General features: G+C 55.6%; 2 protein-coding genes across 2 annotated transcripts in view; both read left to right on the top strand.

Annotated features, from left to right (window-relative positions):
• The window catches only part of TSPAN9 (tetraspanin 9), an 84,086-nt gene that overhangs the window by 37,511 nt on the left and 28,049 nt on the right, over nucleotides 1-18,526 (top strand). The window lies entirely within an intron of this gene.
• LOC309868332 (uncharacterized protein) overlaps nucleotides 2,153-18,526 on the top strand; it is a 29,655-nt gene continuing 13,281 nt past the window's right edge. Inside the window, exon 1 of the mRNA XM_082738135.1 lies at nucleotides 2,153-2,190. The gene's annotated coding sequence lies outside the window, so the exon portion shown is untranslated. The remainder of the gene's footprint in view (nucleotides 2,191-18,526) is intronic.

The raw sequence follows: 18,526 nt of genomic DNA, 5'->3' as shown, positions 1-18,526 counted from the left end.
ATGGACTGCCAGAGCAGGCTGGGCTGTGTTCCACCCTCCCCTCTGAGGGGCTCCTGGGCATGCACGTTCCTCGTCAGGCCTCCTTGTTGGGCAGGAATTGAAAGCCTGACTGATCTCTCTGGAATGAATGGCAGGCTTAGGGTTTCACTTTCTGGAAGTTCCCTCCATGTCCGCTCAAGAGAGGGTAGGGTCCATGAGCCCTCCATTTCCAAAGCCAAGAGTAAGCATCAGCACCCCCCTCCCCCACAGCTGTCCTGAGTCTGTACAGCCAGCTGCTGACTGCTGTGGAAGGACATTACTGCCGCCATCTGCAGCCTGTCCCCTTGCACAAACTTTGCAAACAACCTTTTTAATCATGTTTACGAACTTGGCATACGCTTGCCGCAGGTATGGTTCCCGTGATGACAGAGGTCTCGGCAGTAAAGCCAGCAGGTTGGGTTTCAAACTCTCAGCTTCACTGGGGACCCTTCCTCTGTCTTCCTACCTTCCCTCCTCTCACCAGCTGCCCCACTCCCCCACTGCAGGAAGTCTAGAATATTCCCCTGTTTTTTTCAGTTTTCAGTTGACACTGTGCTTGTCTGTCTCCGGTAGGGAAGGTCCATTCTTATTTCACAAGTAAGAGAACACAGTGATTGGCCTAAGGCTGATGGTTAGAGGTAGCTGAGCTGAGCTTCGAACCCACATCCTCTGTCTGTTTCCTTTGCTCTTCTCACTTTGCTGGACTCCCTCAGTCTGGCCCACATGACAGCCTCCTTCCCTGGGCAGCGCTCAGGGATCCCTGTGTTTCCACCCCCCCCCAGGACACGTGGTGCCGAGCACGGTCTGCAGCTGCTGGCGGGCGGGCTTGGGGCGGGGGGCGGTGGTACTGCTTTGTGCTAAATTGTGGTTTGTGGCTTGTGTTTGTTCCCACGGTGCCCTTTGTGAATGTCATGGCACTACCAGGACCGGCTCCTTCCCATTGCAAGCAGGAAGACCCAGCCCCAAATGGTGCTCTTCCCAGGGAACTGTGTCAGCTCTTTATGTCTCCTAGGGAGAGCCTTGGCTGGGAGTTGGGACTGCTGGGTTGAGACCCAAAGCCAACTGTTCTTTTATCCCCTGTTCTGGGGCAAAGTCACGTGCCCTCATTTCTCTGCTCCAGGGACGGGGCTGAAGATTATTACGACTTCAGACCTCAGTCCCTTGCTGGGCCGTGTGTGGATGCATGGGGAGATGTCCGCTAGGGCCATTTAGAACACAGTTACCGATGGACCAGTTGATGCTTAGCTCCTGGAGAACATGGGACACCAATGGCCACCAGCCCCTGGGCACATAGGCTGCACGTGTAATACCTTTGTCCCCAGGGTGTTTCCTGCTGTTTTTTCTCTCTAGGCCTTTTACTCAAAGGCCTGGTACTCCCTGAAGAAGGCCAGGAAACGCCCGGAGAGAGGAAGGTGGGTTTCTCTGTAGTCACCTACATGGCAGGACGTGGTGGAATTAGACTGGAGGGGTCCCAGTTCATCCTGTGATCCTAGGAGCCTCCTGTTTTCCGGGCCTGTCCCCCATCATTGTGATGGGAATACTGCCTCCCTGCCTCTGGCTTCTTGTCTGTGAAGGAGCACACTCACACACTTCCAGGGAGGGGCACCGCCTCACCCCCCTCTTGGTTTTTGTTTTTATCTCCTATCCCTGTTCCTATGTTTATTGGGCCCGTGTTCCCATTTCCCTAACCCCTCCGTGTGGGAGGCGTGTTTGCCGTGGGAATCACCTTATCCCCGCCCCATGCCTGAGTGTGACACCCACGGGTAGGCTCCAAGAAGGAGGTCGGGGGCTCTTTTTAGCCTTTGCAGAGTAGCAGCAGTGGCTGCTAGAAATCTGTCCCCTGGCTCGGCAGAGCTTCCACTGGTCCTAAGTGGAGAGAGGTTAGCTGTATAGGTGAGCACCAGCGGCAGCGTGGCTGAGGCTGAAACCCACGTGTTCCTGTTTGTCGTCGGCTGCCCTAGACTTGACCTTGGAGGGTCATTGGGAGTTTCCAACAGCATCTGGTAGGGAGGTGTCGCGGAGGGAGAGTGGGGGAGAGGAGAACAGCTAAGAGTTTGGAAGTTTTAAAATGGCATAAAGGCAAGAGAATCTTGATTATATTCTAGGGTGTGAAGAAGGAAGGCGTCCCCAGCATCATAAGAACAGAGAAGAGGTCTGACCAAGTGGGGCCAGGTATTATGAAAGAGCTCCTTGTTTTCTTCTAACTTCATTGTGGAAATTTTCAGACAGGTGCAGAAATAGACTAGTGTAAGGAATCCTCATGTACCCGTCAACCAGCTTCAGTGGTCTCCGGCTTTTCTCCTCGTTTTCCTTCTGGGGTGTGTTTGGATTCAGAAGGCCCCACTGCAGGCTGAGGTGTGGGTGGTGTGGACAGGGTGGGAGAGGAGCAGCCCCAGGAGGATTGTGGACAGTCCACAGGAGTCAGAGCTCTGCCTGGGGGGCATTTGCTGTAATCTCCACTCCCCAGCTCTCCTTGGTGAACAGCAGTGACATTTACTAATTGAGTTCTTCCTATGTGTCAGGCTCTGTTGTAGGCTCTTTGCATGCTTTGCCTCACTGAATCCTGACCACCATCCTATGTCAGCATTCCCATTTTATGCTGGCTGTGGAATGGGGGCTCAGAGAGGTTAGGTCACGGGCCCAAGCTCACACAGCTGGATAGCAGGAAAGCAGGGGGATTTGAATCCAGGCTGCAGGCCTCCAGAGCTCTTGTTCTTCTTGTGTGTTGTTACACTGCCCCTCAAGGGTGTGAGGGTGGACAAACACATCAGAATTGCTTTCTGTGTGGCCCCTGTGTGACTTTTGGGATAGCCCAGGGTTCTGCCTTGGGGGGGTGGGTCTCTCCTGCCCATTAAAAGGCTTGTTTTTATGCTTAAAGGGGATGGTTCATGAATCTCTTCTGCCAGATGGGTGGATGGCATCGTCCCCTACCTGCCTGTGTCTGGGCTGGTTGGCCTCATCTGTCTGTGGCCCCGGAATGACACTTACATGGTGGGAGGTGCAGCAGGAGGGAGGCTCTGGGCTTCCTGGCATTAGCAAGGTGCCAGGTTTGTGGAATATACACTTTCTACTGCCATCCTTTGGAGAAGGGAGTTGGGGAGGCATCTAAGCCATAAGGCTGTGTCTGAGGATTGGGTGATGGTTTTCTTCTCTTGCCCTAGCCTGCATGGAGAGCACCTGCCTTTCCCCAGAATGTGGTGGGTGGGGGGTGTCTAGGCCACCCAGCCTCCAGGCATCTCTCTTTCCCTCTGCTCTACTCCATTAGAACTGAGCCCCTAAGTCTGAGAGAGATTACTCTGGCTTCCAGCTGCCCTTTGAAGCTTATCATGACACTGATTTTTTTTTTCTTGTCTCCTTGGGATAAAAAGTCATTGGGTCTATTCCCCTGCTTTCCCACTGATGACCCTCAAATGGTCAGTGCCTTGCCTGTATAGTGTAGTTGGGAAGACCTCCTTTTGAACGCCACAGTGCTATTTAGCCTTGTAACGTTGTAGCTCGGTAGCATTGGCATCTCCCTCTTTACCCCTCTCATCCCAGGACAGGCACCCAGCATGTCGGGCCATTCGGTAGCATCCGTGGTGTCCACTGTCTCTGCTTGTAGAGCACCCACGGGTGTGTGGTCCTACACTAAATGGCTCACCTGATTCGCGTGGGGATCCTGAAAAGCAGTTATCGTAGTTTCATGTTCTAATTCCAGAGCAGATGAAACTGAAGCTACGGGAGAGTTTAAGTAACTATCTCAAGGTCACACAGCTGGTGCCTGAGGGTATAGGCATTTACACTCAGGGCTGTCTGGGTTGCTTGAAGTCCAGTGTTCCCGACCTCCTGACCACGCCTATCTGTTCTATACTCTGGTGTTAAATACGAGCATAATATTAACTCCTGTGATAGAATGTAGATTTGATATATTGTAACAGTAACACCAAAATGGCATGGACGTTTGAGAATTGTGGCTTGCTGACTGTTACTGTAATTAAGTTTGTATAGGAAGAAATATTAGTGATCAATAAGCATGAGAAGGAACATCACTAGCTATCAAAGAAATCCAAGCTGTGACGATGACGCTGTGTTCTTTTTGTGTTTCTGGTGTGCCCAGATTTTCACACTGATCACTGCTCGTGTGAGGCAGCCCTTCAACACAGAGCTGGGGGTGGGGCAGAGGGGGTGAAGGGTCGGAGGGGAGGGGAGGGGAGCATAAAGTTCTGCACCTTTTGCGCTGGACAACTTGGTAGGGAAGTATGGAGAGCCATCCTCTGACCAGTGGGTGCACTTCCAAGAATGCACTCTGAGAAACTGATCAGAAGCGCTGTCAGGTGTCGCGTGTGAGTGTGTTCATTACAGAGCAATTTGTAGTAAAGGAAAATTGGGAACAACTGGAATGTCTTACGTCAGGGGAACGGTTAGACCGAGTACAACTGGGGGTGAGCATGTTTGGGGAATCATCACATGTGACGGGGCAGGCGGAGATGTTCTCTGTGTGGTGTACTTCGCACACTGTAAAATGGGCTCTTTGGCGAACGGCTCTGAGCTCCGCCTAATGCATGCGGCCTCGTCGCAACCACTGCACAAGGGGGATTCAGGTGAGGCGGGATCGTTCACTGCTGTGGGTATACAGCGAATTCCGAGATGTCAGAACACGTACGTGTGTGTGCCTATGTGTGTGTGTGTGCCTGCATAGGACCGGAACGGCTTCACGGAATGGAGATCAAGCAAAGGAAGGGATGGCTTGCCTTCCTTCAAGGAGGAATGGGCGGCCTGATTTGGAAACCAGGGTTGTCCTTCGGTATCTTGCCTGCAAAATGGTGATGCCGGGTGCTGGAGCTCTGACTGGTGCGCTCAGCCCAGCACTGGTCCGCTCTGTGGGTGTGGCTCCAGGCCTGTGACAGGCCCTGACCTTGGGTAGAGGTACTGGCTTTGGGGTGTGCCCAGTGGGGCTGGGGAGGCGGCCGGCGCTGCCAGCCCGGGGCTCTGCTGTGTCACTGGGCTCAGTATAGAATGGAATGCTGCTAGCCCGGTCGTGTCCTGACCAAGAGCAGTGGAGGGCTCTGCCCCCTCCTCACGGCCTCTGCCAGGCAGCTGCTTGGAGTTGGGGCCTCTACATGTGGGGGCTACTGGCCTTGGTGAAGAGGAGATGCCCCGGGCTCCTGAAGACCTTTCTTCTTCTGGGCAGGGAGCTGTCTGAATCGAGAGAGAGAACGTTCTGCCTCCCTCCCTCTTGCTGCCTCCCTGGCCCCTCTGGTGTTACTCAGGCCACCTTCTGGGGGTCTTTCTCTCCGGTCTCCATCAGTCCCCTGGGGTGGTGTTATTATGAATTTGATCCCAACCAGACTGCTCCTTAGCAGGCCCAGAGGAGCCTGCATATGGGATACTGGCCCCAGTGCTTCGGGGCTGCATATGCAAAGCCCTGAGCTAGGGTAGGGTAGGTGAGGGGGCAGCCTGGGATGGGGTCTGCCACCTGCCATTCCCTGCATTGGGGCAGGCGTACCTTCTGCCTTGTGGCCTGGCGCTCTGGGATTGCGCCCAGCCTGCCCCTCGCCCCGGAGCTTCCTCTCCCCCCCATCCTAGTGACTAGCAAGGGCAGCTCCTGTTCTGGGGAGGAACAGCTTCTAGGAGTGGGAGGTGGCCTGCTCAGGCTCCCACCGTCAGTTCTGGGGAGGGTCCCTGACAGCCAGGTGTTCTGAACCCCCCTCCTTGTCTCCAGCTCCCCAGGACAGGGACGGTCCCTACCCCTCTCTGATGCTCAGCTGCTGGGACAGGACTACACGGGGAATGCAGCGGTCTGCAGGGTTTGCCTATACCCTGGGTGGAGGGGCAGGCTGCTGTGGTGGGGAGCCCCAACTTCATCCTGAAGGTGCTGTGAGGTCTGCTGAGCTCTCCCTGGGCCTGGGCACCCAGTGACTATGCATGGGATCTCCAAGGGCCCTTAGTGCTCAGTCCTTTCCTTGCAGGATTTCCAGCAGCACGGACTGTTGGGAATTGTGTGTCCCTCTGGGGCGGCTGCTCCCTGTACCCTGTGTCCATCCTCTGTTGCCCCAAAGTGACACGTGAGCCTGTCCTCAGAGGTGGGGCATCCGACAGGAACTCTGGAGGAGGATGGAGAGTCCCCGGGCCTCTTAGCACCACCTTGGAATCAGCCTTAGAAAGTCTGGGTTTGGGTGCACTAGTATTTTGGGGGAATCGAGTTCAGGATGGGCCTTAAACCCCAAAGTAGATAAAGCTGACTCAGTATGGAAGCAGCAGTCAGGCCTGTGCTTCTCCCTACGTTAGTGTGTGGCAGTTGGCTTCTGCTTCTCATCTTCTGCTGTCCAACCACCGTGTCTCCTCCCTGCTGCCCAGCATCCGTAGAGCAGCTCTTGTGGGCCAGGCACAGTGCTGGACCTCTGCTCCCATGGCCTTATGGAGTTCCAGTTCCAGCCCGAGGTGGCCGGGCTGCCATTGTCCTTCCCTTTACACGTAGGTTCAGAGAAGCTAAGGAATACGTCTGGCGTTCAGAGTAGCTCTGGGCACAGCAGTTCTGTCTGGCCGGAGGTGCTCACGTCTCACAGAGTGGCCCCACTCCCCTCGTGCCCAGACAGCTGAGCCTTGAGCTGCGGAGATAGGGCCGACAGCTAAGCCGCTTAGTGCAGGACCGGATCCCAGCCTAGGCAGCATCAGTCCTGGGCATCTGCGAGGGGGTGAAGCCTGGCTTCAGGCCTTGCCTCTGCTATCCCCCACTCCACTCTCTGTTGGCCCTCCTTTGCCAGGTTTGGGTGAACATGGACATGAACGCCCCATTGCTTTCCTGGCCCCTCCGATACGAGTTCTCAGGCTGGCAGAGAGAATGGCCCTGTGGCCTATGATCGGTGGCAGGGATGTACAAGGTAACAGGGTTCAAGGCCACTGTCTCTGAGAAACATTCTGTGATTGAGTTACCCCTGCCAGCCCTTAGGGGTCTCCTCTATCCCCACATACCCTCTGGTTCTATGCTTCTGGGAGCCAAAGTCTTCCTGTCCAGGCCTTGGTGGGCCAGTCGACAGCACTCTGGCCTCTGTTTGCCACGCCTGGACCTTAGGCAAGGCTGTGTCCTCCCAGTATGCTAAGGCTTACACCCAGCAGGGCCTCTCCGGGGCACTTCGCCCTACATAGCATACTCTGAGGAGATTGATGCTTCAGTGACATGATATTTTACCCTAACGGTCTGCTTGGAGGCAGGGAGATTACTTTGTCTGTGATTCAACTTTCTTGCCCCAAACTCTTGTCTTGTCTCCATGAGACTCAGCCACAGGGACCCTGGTCCCCATGGAGGAGTGAGTTTAGGCAGGTCTCATCCCCACCCTGGACCTTGCTGTCTCTCCCCAAACCTTCATAGCCTTGTGACAGCCATTCCCGTAAAGAGATGTAGGGAAGTCCCACCTGCTGCTTCTCAGCACTGGCTGGGGAGGAGACCAGGGCTTGCCAGCCACAGCCCTGGAGCTGGGTGCCAGTCCTCCCAGCCCTCCCTGGAAGGAGTCACAGGGCACAGATGTGGGGGCAGGAGAGGCTGCTGCTGGTGTGTGCTGGGGCTGTGGCCAAACGCCCGCCGAGGTCCACTTCGGGAGGAGGGACTCTCGCACCCCCTGTGCCCCCTTGGTCCCTGTGCTGCAGACAAACAGCATCAGTGGCATCAGGGCTCACCAGATGGTGAGCTCCCAGTGCCCCCCCCCCCCGAAGGGGACCATCTGCTTGATGGTGTCTTTAGTCATGGGTGTGAGAGCCCGTGTAATGGAGGAGAAAGCATGAGTGGAGCCAAATCTTGCTGGAGTTCTACAGCCGAGAAGGGAGGGTATGTGGTTCACTGGGTTTGCGCCGCCCTTGCCAGACTCTGGAACATTCTCCCTCTGAGAGTGGCTGGGCTCTTCCCTCCCTTTCCTGACGACAGTTGACCCAGCTTTGTCTCTCGGTATCCAGCACCATGCTCTTGGAGCTCCATGGGCTTGCTTCTGCCAAGTCTCCCTCCCTCCCAGCGCCTTTGCTTCTCTACTCCATGGCACCCAGGCTTCTGGGGCAGACGCACGTGTGGGCTGCTTTGTTCCTGGGATGGAGGGAGGAGGATAGACCTCCCTGAGCCCAGGTGCCATCCATGCCCCCTTCCCGCCCCTGGGAGGGGCTGCCCTCTCTGCCTCTCGCTGGCAGCGTCTGGTTCTGGAACTCAGCACCACTCTGATCGGACCGTCCTGAGGCGGCCAAGCGAGCGAGCAGATTCCTGGACCAAGGCACGTTTCTTGCACCTGCTAGCCGGTGCAACAGCCCCGGAAGGTGCCAGGCCCATTTCCAGTTCTCGGGCTCCTGCCAAAGGGAGGTGCCTGGGGGGTGCAGGAAGGACAGACGGATGTCCTCAAAGCTACTCCTGGGCTTCCACCCTGAGAATGGAAAGGGAAAGTTGACTCTTGCCACAAGAAGTGTTTTCCAGTTTTCTTTTTTCAAGCCACTTTGGAGTGTTGCAGAAGAGGGGAACAGGTTGAGTGGAAGCCTAGTTGTGTCAGAGGGAAAGGGAGTGAGATAGGACAGGGTTTGCCCTCGGTTTGCCCTATGGCCATGGACAGCCTCTCTGGGTCCCTGCGGCCTCTGTGGAGGGAAAGAGCTGCCTGCTCCCCTGTTGTCCCCACTTTGCTTCCTTACAGTATGTTGGCTGCCAAAAGAGTCACAAGGGGGGTGAGGGAGGTCTCGGCTGCATCTCCCAATCCCCCAAACATCCCTTTGCTGATGACACCAAGCTGCGGCAGGAGGGGCCACGACGTGTAGCCAACATCAGGATCGATTCTGTGTCTGTCTTGTGCACTTTAGTGATTGGTGGGGGTGCTCCGGTTTTGTGTACTTGAGTTTCTGCTGGGCAGGCTGGGCCGTTCTCCTTGGAATCCAAGGAGCACAGAGGCTGCCCCCGCCCCCCGCCCTGGTGCCCTTCCTCTTCCCAGCTTCAGTGACCCCTCCTGGGACTCTGATGGGCTCAGTATAGCCACCCTGGGGATAGGAGGACTATGTGGCAGGAGGGATTGAACCCAGGTTACCTACTGAGAATGCTCCCTGGAGTGGAGAGGGAAGAAGGCACATGGACATTTGGCAAAATCTCACACTTGGAAGGTCTGGAATTCTGAGTCCGTTCTCCTCTAAGCACCAGGGAGTGGTAGCCCAGTTGTTCCAAACCCCTGTTATCTGGGTCAGCACACCCACATCCTTTCTGACCATGCCCTTCAATTCTGGCCTTGTAACGGCCTCATTTGGGTCAGGGCGGAACCACACTAGGATTGGTGATTCTTCTGAACAACCCTGGGGCCTTCCCGGCTCCCCTTTCTGAGTGCTGCTGGCCACCCTTGCTGGCCTGGGGTTGGGCGGTTCGTGGAAATGGCTGTGGGGTTTTGTGCCGAGGCGGTCTCTGCTCCCAAGGGTGTAGGTAAAGAGGCTGAGCCCTGCTCTGCGGGAGTCCTAGGTGACACGGGGCAGCCTCCAGGATAGACTGTGGCGTGCGTAGGGCTCCTGGGTGACGGTGGTCTGAGAAGAGCGTGGTCCCAGGGGAAAGAATAGGAGTGCAGGGCTCATAGAAGGTGTTTGAGAAATGTGGATTGCTTTGGACACTGATGAGTTTATTGAGAGAGCATCTTGGGAATGACTGTGGGCCTCATCTAGGACGGGCCAACAGGCAGTGGGAGAAAGCAGAAACAATCTGACCAAGGCCCATGAAATTTACTAAAGGTGGAGTGAGAGAGAGAAGATTCGTTCTTCCAGTTCTGGCTGATGGGATTTGCTGGCCCACGTACCCCTCCGGGAAAGAGCAGAGTGGCCGGTCCTCTGTCTTGTGGAGGCAGGAGATGGGCCCGGAAGCCCTCTAGAGGTCTTTCTTGCTTCAGTCCTCTACATCTTCAGAGCAGAGAAAGCACAGGAAGGCCTGAGAGGACGTCAGGCCAAAATGACTGGCAAGGTCTCAAAGCCTCCTCGGAGACAGACTTGGCAGGGGAAGGAGACCGGAGAGGAATGGGGTGCTCCAGTGCACAGAGAAGCACCCTGGGGTGGGGGGCATCCATGGAGCAGGTGCCGTCAACTCCATTGCCCATGGCGTTCTCTCTTCTGCCCTGGCTGGGGGGGACGGGCTGGTTTGGAAGGTTCAGCTCCCCTGAGCTGGCACGTCTGCCCAGCTCCTTCTGCACCGCTCCTGAAGCCAGCCCACGACTAGAGGAGGTGCTCACTGCTGTCTTCTTGCAGGCCTCCCCCTGCGCTGTTCGTTTCCCGCTGCTGGCTCCCGGACTCACAGAGAAGCCCCTTCACTCTTTTGCAGAAACACACCCCCCACCCGGCTTCCCACAACCCCACTGCCTGTGGGCTTCGGTGCTGGAATGGGGTGGTGTGCAGTCCGTGCTCGCCTGCCGGCCTGGCCCCTGGAGGACGCTGGAGTAAAAGTCTCCTCTTACTGGAGTGACAGCCCGCCTGATTTCCTCCCCCTCCCAGAGCCATTCGAGCAACAGCCACTTCATGATAATCAGGGAGTAGACAGCTCCCGAATGCCTCTCCTCTGACCTGCTGTCCCCAGAGATGTTGATGGGCAGTCCCTCACTGGCCACTCACACCTGTCGTTACTTCTGCGGGAGTTACTTTTCCGAGGGGCTGCGGTTCTCCGTAGCACCCACTCCACTTACCTGTGACATTGTCCTCCTTTTCAGGCTGGGTCAAGGGCACTTATTCCTGATGGGACCTTGGGGGGTGGTGGCTGGGACTGGCAGTGTGGCCGCATGAGCCTGGGCTGTGGGCAGCCCGTCTCTGGGGAGAAGATCCCACTCTCTTTCTTTGAGTTTTGAGATTGGGCCCTCCTGGCTTTTCTCCTGCTGCTCTGCTTTGTCCATGGCTGCTGCTCACTCTGAACTCACGTCTCCGAACATTACACCTCTGGTCCATCCTCCCTCTTGTTCTTCTCCCTCTCCCTTGGCAAAGCTGTCTAGCCCCTTGGTTTTAGCTGTGAAGCCCGAGAGTAACATCTCGCGTGTATAAAGTGCTTTGTGGTTTGTAGTGTTATCTTTATGTATGTTACATTTGCCCTTTACGACAAGCCCGTAGAGTAGAATAGTTCCTTCACTTTTTTCTGGATGATTAAGCTTGGGCCCGACATGCTGAAGCCACATTTGGTTGGGTTACACTTAGAGGCCACAGAGTGCGTGGCCAAACCATGTTTTCTGATCCCGGCTTCACAGCCCTCCGTCACCATGCTTCCCACCGAGTGCTGGGGTTTCTACGTGCACCTTCCACTGGTTCCTCAAACCGGTTTTGTCTTCCTGCTTCAGAGGCCTTCCTTCATCCTGTTGCTTGGGTTGGTAGCAAGTCCCACCACCTGCCCAGCTCTCAGACCCAAAACTCTGCCTGCCCCCGCCCCATCTGTCCCGCACCTGTTTGTCTGTACTGCCATTTCCATAGGTCAGGACTCCTTCATTCCTTGGGTGCTCATTAGGTTCTTTTCTGATCTTCCTTGTCCCCACTTTCTCTTAGATCATTGTGTCACAACTGCTGGGTTCTTCTTCCTGGTGCCTGAGTCTTGTTAATAGCCCCTCTCCACTTCCACGCAACATACCACTGCTGTCACCGTCCCTCGGAAATCAGCAGAGACCATGCTCCCCATCCCCATCACCTGGACCTTCTGAGCTGGAGTCACACTCTCTTAGTGACCTCAGGTACCCTGTGGACCACCTCTCCCTGTCTCTGCTCTCTCTCTGTCACATAGCACCCTGGGTAGCCCCTCGGAAGCACTCAGACATCATTTCCTATTCTGCTTCCTTCCTGTGTTGCCGTGTGGCTCATGCTTTCCTTCCTGCCCATGATTCTTCCCATCCCACTGGTCTGTACACATGACAGCCCCATCCCCACTCCCTTAAAGATTTCTGTCTCAAGTGCTACTCCTCTTCTTCCGTGAAACCTTCCCAAGCTCCTCCGGACAGACCCTCGGAACTCCTTCCACATTCTGTCTGTCAGCAATCCTTACTGCTTTCTCCTCGTGCTGGGTTATTTACGTGTGCCTCCAATGTTGCCGTGGGCAAAACCTAGGCTGATTTATTGGCGAAGTGAATGTGGATTCTTGTTAGTGGCTGTTTCCTGCCCACCTCCCACCTAACAGGCACTGTCCTTGGGGTTCACATATGTTATGTGGTTTAATTCTCAGATCATCCCTCTGCAGAAGATCTCCTTCTCTTTATTTTGCAAACAAGGGAACAGCCCCAGAGAGGTAAGGTACTTTTCTCAGAGCCTCCAAGTGTGAGTGGTGGAGCTGGCATTTGGACTCTGGATGTCGGACTCCAAAGCCTGTGTGCTTTCCTCTCACCCCGTGCCTCGTCGGGGAGCAATGTTGATTGCTTCCATGGCACATGGGGAGGGCTTCCTGAGCTCGGTGAGTAGCTTGTCTGTCCATTTGCCGTAGGGCTGGCCAGCGTGAAGGGCAAAGTGCTCCAACTAACCTTCCTTTAATGAACCAGTGTGGTTTTGTCACCCTGGGTTTATGAGTGGTCTTGATCTTAGCCATATTTTTGTCCTGTGCCACCTGCATGGTAATGAGCCCCTTGCCTTTGCCTAGGTGTAAAGCTGAATTGCCTTTTATTTGTCCTCAGATAATTTTTTTAAAGCTTCGAGGGATGCCTGAGGTTCTATTTTGGGATCTGTTGGACAGATCTGCGTCGGCTGTCTCATTGTCCTTCAGGATTTTTGCAAACTTTGATCATATACCCTGCAAGCTTTGTGTTTCCAGAATGAGGAGTTCGCTGCTTTTAGAATCTCCCCTCATGCCTCACCTTTTCACTTGCCTCTTGTGTGTCTGCTGTGTTGGGTGTGTGCGGGTGAGTGGCCCACCACAGTCAGGCATACTGGGGGCCGGGCTCTTGTGCCCCTTCCCCAGCCCTGCCTGTCCTGGTGCAGGCCTGCCCTGGGAAGCCTTGTCTCTGCTCCCACTCCCGGGCTCAGCCTGCCCATGCTGAAGCCAGCTTCTCAGCAGTTGTGGAAGTGGCCGGTGCCAGGGTCACTGGCTCACAGCATTGCGCCTATGACACCAGAACCCATTTCGGGTGCCGTGACGGAGCGCCTGAGGTATGCAGTGCTCAGTTGTGGGACTCCTATGCCGATCACAGGCTGCCAGGCCCAGGGACAGCCAGGTTCATGGCTGCAATGGGCACGGCGACCTGCCCCGAGAAGGGGCTTGGCGCCCGGGAGGGATTAAAGATGGTGCAAAGTGGACGGGGTGGCAGGTGGGGATGGCCTCCTGCTCCAGCTCCTGCTCCAGCCCCTGCACCAGCACCCTTGTCTCCTTTTGGCCTTGTCTTCCCCCTCGGCTCCCTTTCTTCATCTTTCTTGCTCTCACTCATGTTTCGGGAGTCACCATGGTGACGAGTATGCTGAGAGGAGAGCCTGGGTGTTGGCTCCGTACCCTCGTGGACTCCTTAAAGAGGCTGCCTGCCTACTAATGGTCGAAGGCTGTCTTTGGAGATGGTTGTGGGGGCTTGCTGGTATGCAGAGCAGCAGCAGGGGCCCCTCCAGGACCACAGGGAGGAGAGAGCGTTCAGTGTGCACCTACTGTTCCCCGTGCCGGCACGCAGGTGTCCCGCACCCGAGAAATGAGGAGGTCTGGTGCTGTGCTGTCCCAGCAATGATGAATGGCACTTGCATGGGGACGTTCTTCCCTTGCGGGTGTGAGTGTGCCAGCCCATATGGGGAAAGGAGGGTGCAGGTCTCTCACTAACGATGGGAAGGGTCCGAGAGCGAAGAAGGAAGTTGCTTCATCTTTCCAAAGTTTATTTCTGGTTATAAAATTAGTATGTGATTTTTGGAGATGATCAGAAAGGATAGAGAGATTAAAAAAATACAGCATTAGTTAAAATCACTCATAAGGCCATCTTTCAGAGATAAAGATGTTCACCTTTTGATGAGTTTCACTGTTCACCTTTTGATGAGTTTTTAGGTGGGTTGGGTAGGCTGGGGTGGGGTTGGGTGAGGAGATTTTTGTTGAAAAGCACACCTTTACTTATACAGAATGGAAGGACATGGAGGCCAATGGGCTCTTAGCCCCCATCGTGCCCCTGGGCTGTTGGGGTGCCCCACTCTGGCAGCCACCGCTGGCCGAGTTCCCCTCGGGATGGGGGCAACCACTCAGCACCATGCTCGAGTACTCCTGGGTTCAGTAGTACTCAAAAGAAAGAGGATGCTGCTCTGGGAAGTTCCTAGTTAAGGTGGGAGTGGACAGTGACTAGGACAGCAACAGGCTCATAGGACAGCTTCTGCCCCAAAGCAGAGGTTCCCAGCCAGCAGCTGTGGCATCTCCCCCTGGACTTCTGGGGGCAGCCACCGTGTCAGTCCGCTCTGGGTCTCTGGGTAAGTGAGGCTAAGGGGTTGTTCTTCACCTTGTAAGTTCCGATTCTGGGTGCGCATTCTACCCTGCAGAGCTTCATGGAATGAGCTGGACAACGTGGGCCATGGCGGTCCTTCTTGTCCTTAAAACCCGCACCTGATGGGGCGCCTGGGTAGCTCAGTGGGTTAAAGCCTCTGCCTTCGGCTCAGGTCATGATCCCAGGGTTCTGGGATTGAGCCCTTGCATCGGGCTCTCTGCTCAGCAGGGAGCCTGCTTCCCTCTCTCTCTGCCTGCCTCTCTGCCTACTTGTGATCTCTCTGTCAAATAAATAAATAAATAAATAAATCTTAAAAAAAAAAAAAAACCCGCACCCGTGTGCCTTGCCACCTGTCCGCCAAACCTCTCGAGCCTCCACACCCTCATAGATGACGTGGTTTTTACACCCGCTGGTACCGGCGTGGTCGGGGAGAGGGAGCCTTGGGCAAGGCTTCTGGGAGCAGGTGAGACAAGAATGGTGTTTGGAGGGTGCGGAGATGGCAGTGAGATGGGGAAGCCCATTCCAGGCCAGGGAATGGCACGCAGAAATGTTCAGCCGTGGCAGGTGTGTGCTCATGACTGTGTGAGCGGGAGCTCTGGCCGGGGCCAGGCAGAAATCCCAGCCCCCTGGGCTCCCCCCAGCCCCATACCCTTATATAGCCTTCCTCACGCTCCCAGAGCTCGGGGGTGGGGACAGAGCCCTCCCCCTACTGTACTCCTGCGGGGAGCCCGCAGCTAGCTGGGTGGGAGCCCACTCCCTCAGGATCGTCTTGTCATCACAGCCGGAGTCAGCTGTTGGTTTGGGAAGCCTTCCCTGGTCCAGTGTTTCGCCGTGCGCAGCCAGAAATATAACCCTCCTGTTTGCCAAGAGCATTGGATCTTGGCAGGCATCCGTGTGGCCTATTTTAAACCAAAGGGAGCCGAGAGAGGTGCCTCCCAGGCTGAGCCAAGGACCCTTTTCTTATGGGCCGAGTGGGGCTACAGGGGTCTTGTCACTTTCTCCCTCCATGGGCTGGTGGGCAACAGTCTTGAGGGGAGAGTGCAGGGGATGGGAAATAGGGCTGTTTTGGGGCCTCTAGAAGAGGCTTTATACGATTACATGGGGAGCCCTAAACTGACCCTGGGAAGTTCGGTTCTTTAGCTCCCCTGTGCTGTTGTGGCCGTATATGGGTGACCTGTTTGTCACCTGGAGAAAGGGGGCATGCATGGACTTGCCCTCTCTCTCAAAGAGCTCCTCTGACCTCGGAGAGTGGGACATCTCCTGAGCCCCTGTCATCCTGCTTCATTGGCCAGAGTCCCAGGCAGAGCCTCCTCGAAGCAGACCCAAGTTTGTAAGCAAACCAGATAAAAAGACAGCAGGATTCAACTGCTTACACGGCTGCCCGCCGGGTCTGTGAACGGAGCCGTCATGTGATCGCTCGTGAAGGATCATCAGGGGCCGGTGCTCCGAATCTTAGCATCTGCATCTGACTGCCTGAGCTTCCCAGTGGGCCAGTTTCTTAATCTCTGGGAGAGCCTCGGTTTCTTATCTGTAAATGGGGATGATCGTGATCCCTATGTCATTGATCTTAGTGGGGGTGCAATGCATTAATGGGTCTGAGGGGCGGGCATCTGCTGCAGAGAAGGGCCACGTGAGCTTGGCCACTCCAGTGGCTGCTGCTGGGACTTCTGTAGCCTGTGCGGAGTTCCCAGAGTATCTCGTAGACCGTGCTTGCAGTGGGGCTGAAGCCTGGAGAGGACAGGCCACTGATGGGCCCAGGATCATCTTAGGTAGAAAATAGTCATCCTCCATTAAGCATCCACAGAGCAACACGTAAGGGTAGGAATCTGGTTGCTGTTCCCAAGGAGCCCCGTCATAGGAGGCTGAATGTCAGTGGTGGTGGTGACGGGGTGTTCATGCCAGACCATACATAGGGAGGCACCATAGCATGTCCCTGGGGATCATTCTGTCCTTGTGCTTCAACCCAGTGGCGTGCTCTCGGGTGGGCACATGGATGCTTAGAGCCCTGGAGATTCTGATGCATGGGTCTGGGGCAGGGCCTGGGCATCTGCAATGTCACAGACCTTCTTGGGTGACTCTGATGCCCAGCATGGGAGTGGAGGGGTAGGGATGGTGGAGTTGCCCAGAGCTGGGGACAGAGCCTAACTGCTTGGTCTCAGGTGATTGTGCCCGCCTCCTCAGGCTGGTGTGGTACTGAGTGGACTCTCAACACCCAGCCCAGAACCTAGTGTGTGAGCCTGTTCTCCAGACAGTGACAGCGGGGGTGATCTTGAAGCATGGGCATGGGGTGGGGGTAGGGGCACTCCTCTGTCAGGCCCTGCCTTGCCTTCTTTGGACCAGGTGCTGCCTGCCTCCAGGACTCCAGCTTCTTTCCCATACCCTTTCAGTCTTAGACATCCCCCCCTGCAACATCCCTATATTGGAGGCCGAAACGGTAGGGGGGGCCTCCTCATCTTAGAGGTAAGGAGGACGGGGACCTTGGCCCCCTCCTGGGTCAGGACAGCAGCTGTCTTTTCAACTGGCTTATGCCTGAGCTGCAGGCTCCACAGTGGCACTCAGCACATCTCTCCACCAGAAGGAGAGCTAGTGTGAACGGGTTGGGTCTGGCTCATGCATCTGCTGACGACGCTGATGACAGGGGCAGTGACAATATTATCCAGTGCCTGCGGGACCTTTATTGGGTACTAGATGCTGCTTGAGGTGCTTTCTGTGCCTTAACTTATTTTTGCCTTGTGACAACCCTGGAGGAGGTACTGTTAGCGAACCCATTGAACAGATGTGGTAGGTTGAGTCGCCAAGGAGCTGTTAACTGGGGAGGGCCTTGTATCCCTGTGTGCCTTTCCCCAGTCTTGGTTCTTTTTGTATCGAGTTCAAGCCTGTTTTCAGGAGTGGCCCGTGGCTGGGGACAGGCATGGACGTTTCTCTCAGTAGTCTGTAAGCACCTCGTGGGAGGGATGTTGCAGGCATGCCTGTGTAGCGACTGTTGAACGAATTGTGTTTGCTGGTTTCCAGGGGACAGGGGAGAGGGTGGCAGCTGTCCCATCACCAGGAGAGCTGTGCTGACGCCAACCTGCCCACCCTGTGGGCTTCCTGCTGCCGTTGTCAGCTCCCCTTTGTCCCCCAGAGCCCAGAATAGCCATCCGCAGTCAAGGGAGACAATGAGGAGGGAGGCACGTGGCTGAGCTGGAGGGCCGATGGGTGCAGGACGGTCAACCTTGGGGCTTCCGGCCTGGCTCGGACTGTCCCGCCAGCTCCGGGCTTTTTATAGCAAGGCTGCGTTAGGCGAGCCCAGAGAGTTCGTGCATGGGCCGCATCTGATGGCAGCATGTGGACCCTTCGCAGAGGTGGCCTGAGGAGACGTGGCCCCTGGGCTGACCTGGGTTTGAGTCTCTGTAGCAGCTGACTTGCCCTGCCCATAGCCAGTCAGCGCAACTGAAAAAGGAAACGGGCCATGCCCTACCCAGCTCTATTATTAAACTTTTCTCCAGCACTTTCTCTGCACTCAGCCCTTTGCCACCATATTTGCGAGATTGTCCTGGTGCCACCCCAAGGGGATGTGGCCATGGGAAGCCAGGATAGGGAGGACAGAACGGGTGCTGGGTTTGGTTTCCTGCAAGTGCCATCAGGATTTCCTTTTTTATTTTTTTATTTTTTGGTGGCTGAAGAATGACTTGTTTGCAGAAGGAACTTCTTCGGGAACCTAGCCCCATAACCCAAAGTCATAGAGCCTTTCCCTTTAGGTTACTCTTAGCATAAGGCAAGCGTCATCTAGACTGGACAGAAATGCTGTTGGTGAAATCTTGGTTCAGGCCAATAAACGTACTCTTGAGGATACGCCGGTACTGGGAAGTCTGAGCGTTCTCCTGGGCCCAGAGCAGAGTGTCCGGTTCAGTGGACATGTGGCCCGTGCAGGAACAAAGCTGGATTTCCCTTTCATATCTCCGAGGCATGGGCATCTGCTCTTACTCTTTCCTTGAGTGGAAGGGCGGTCTTTCCCTCGCCAATCACATCCTTGAGGGCCGGGCTGTTAGCTGGTCACTCACCCCTTCCTTCCTTCCTTCCCTCCGCCCCTCCCTCTCAGCCCCTGCTCCCTCCCTTCCCCTTTCCTCCCTTCCTTCCTTCTGTCTAGGAAGTTGAGGTTTACAACAGAA

Source organism: Mustela nivalis (genome assembly GCF_964662115.1).
Source record: "Mustela nivalis genome assembly, chromosome: 7".
NCBI lineage: Eukaryota > Metazoa > Chordata > Mammalia > Carnivora > Mustelidae > Mustela > Mustela nivalis.
Note: the sequence above shows the minus strand (reverse complement) of the source record. Positions and strands in the feature narration are given on the sequence as shown.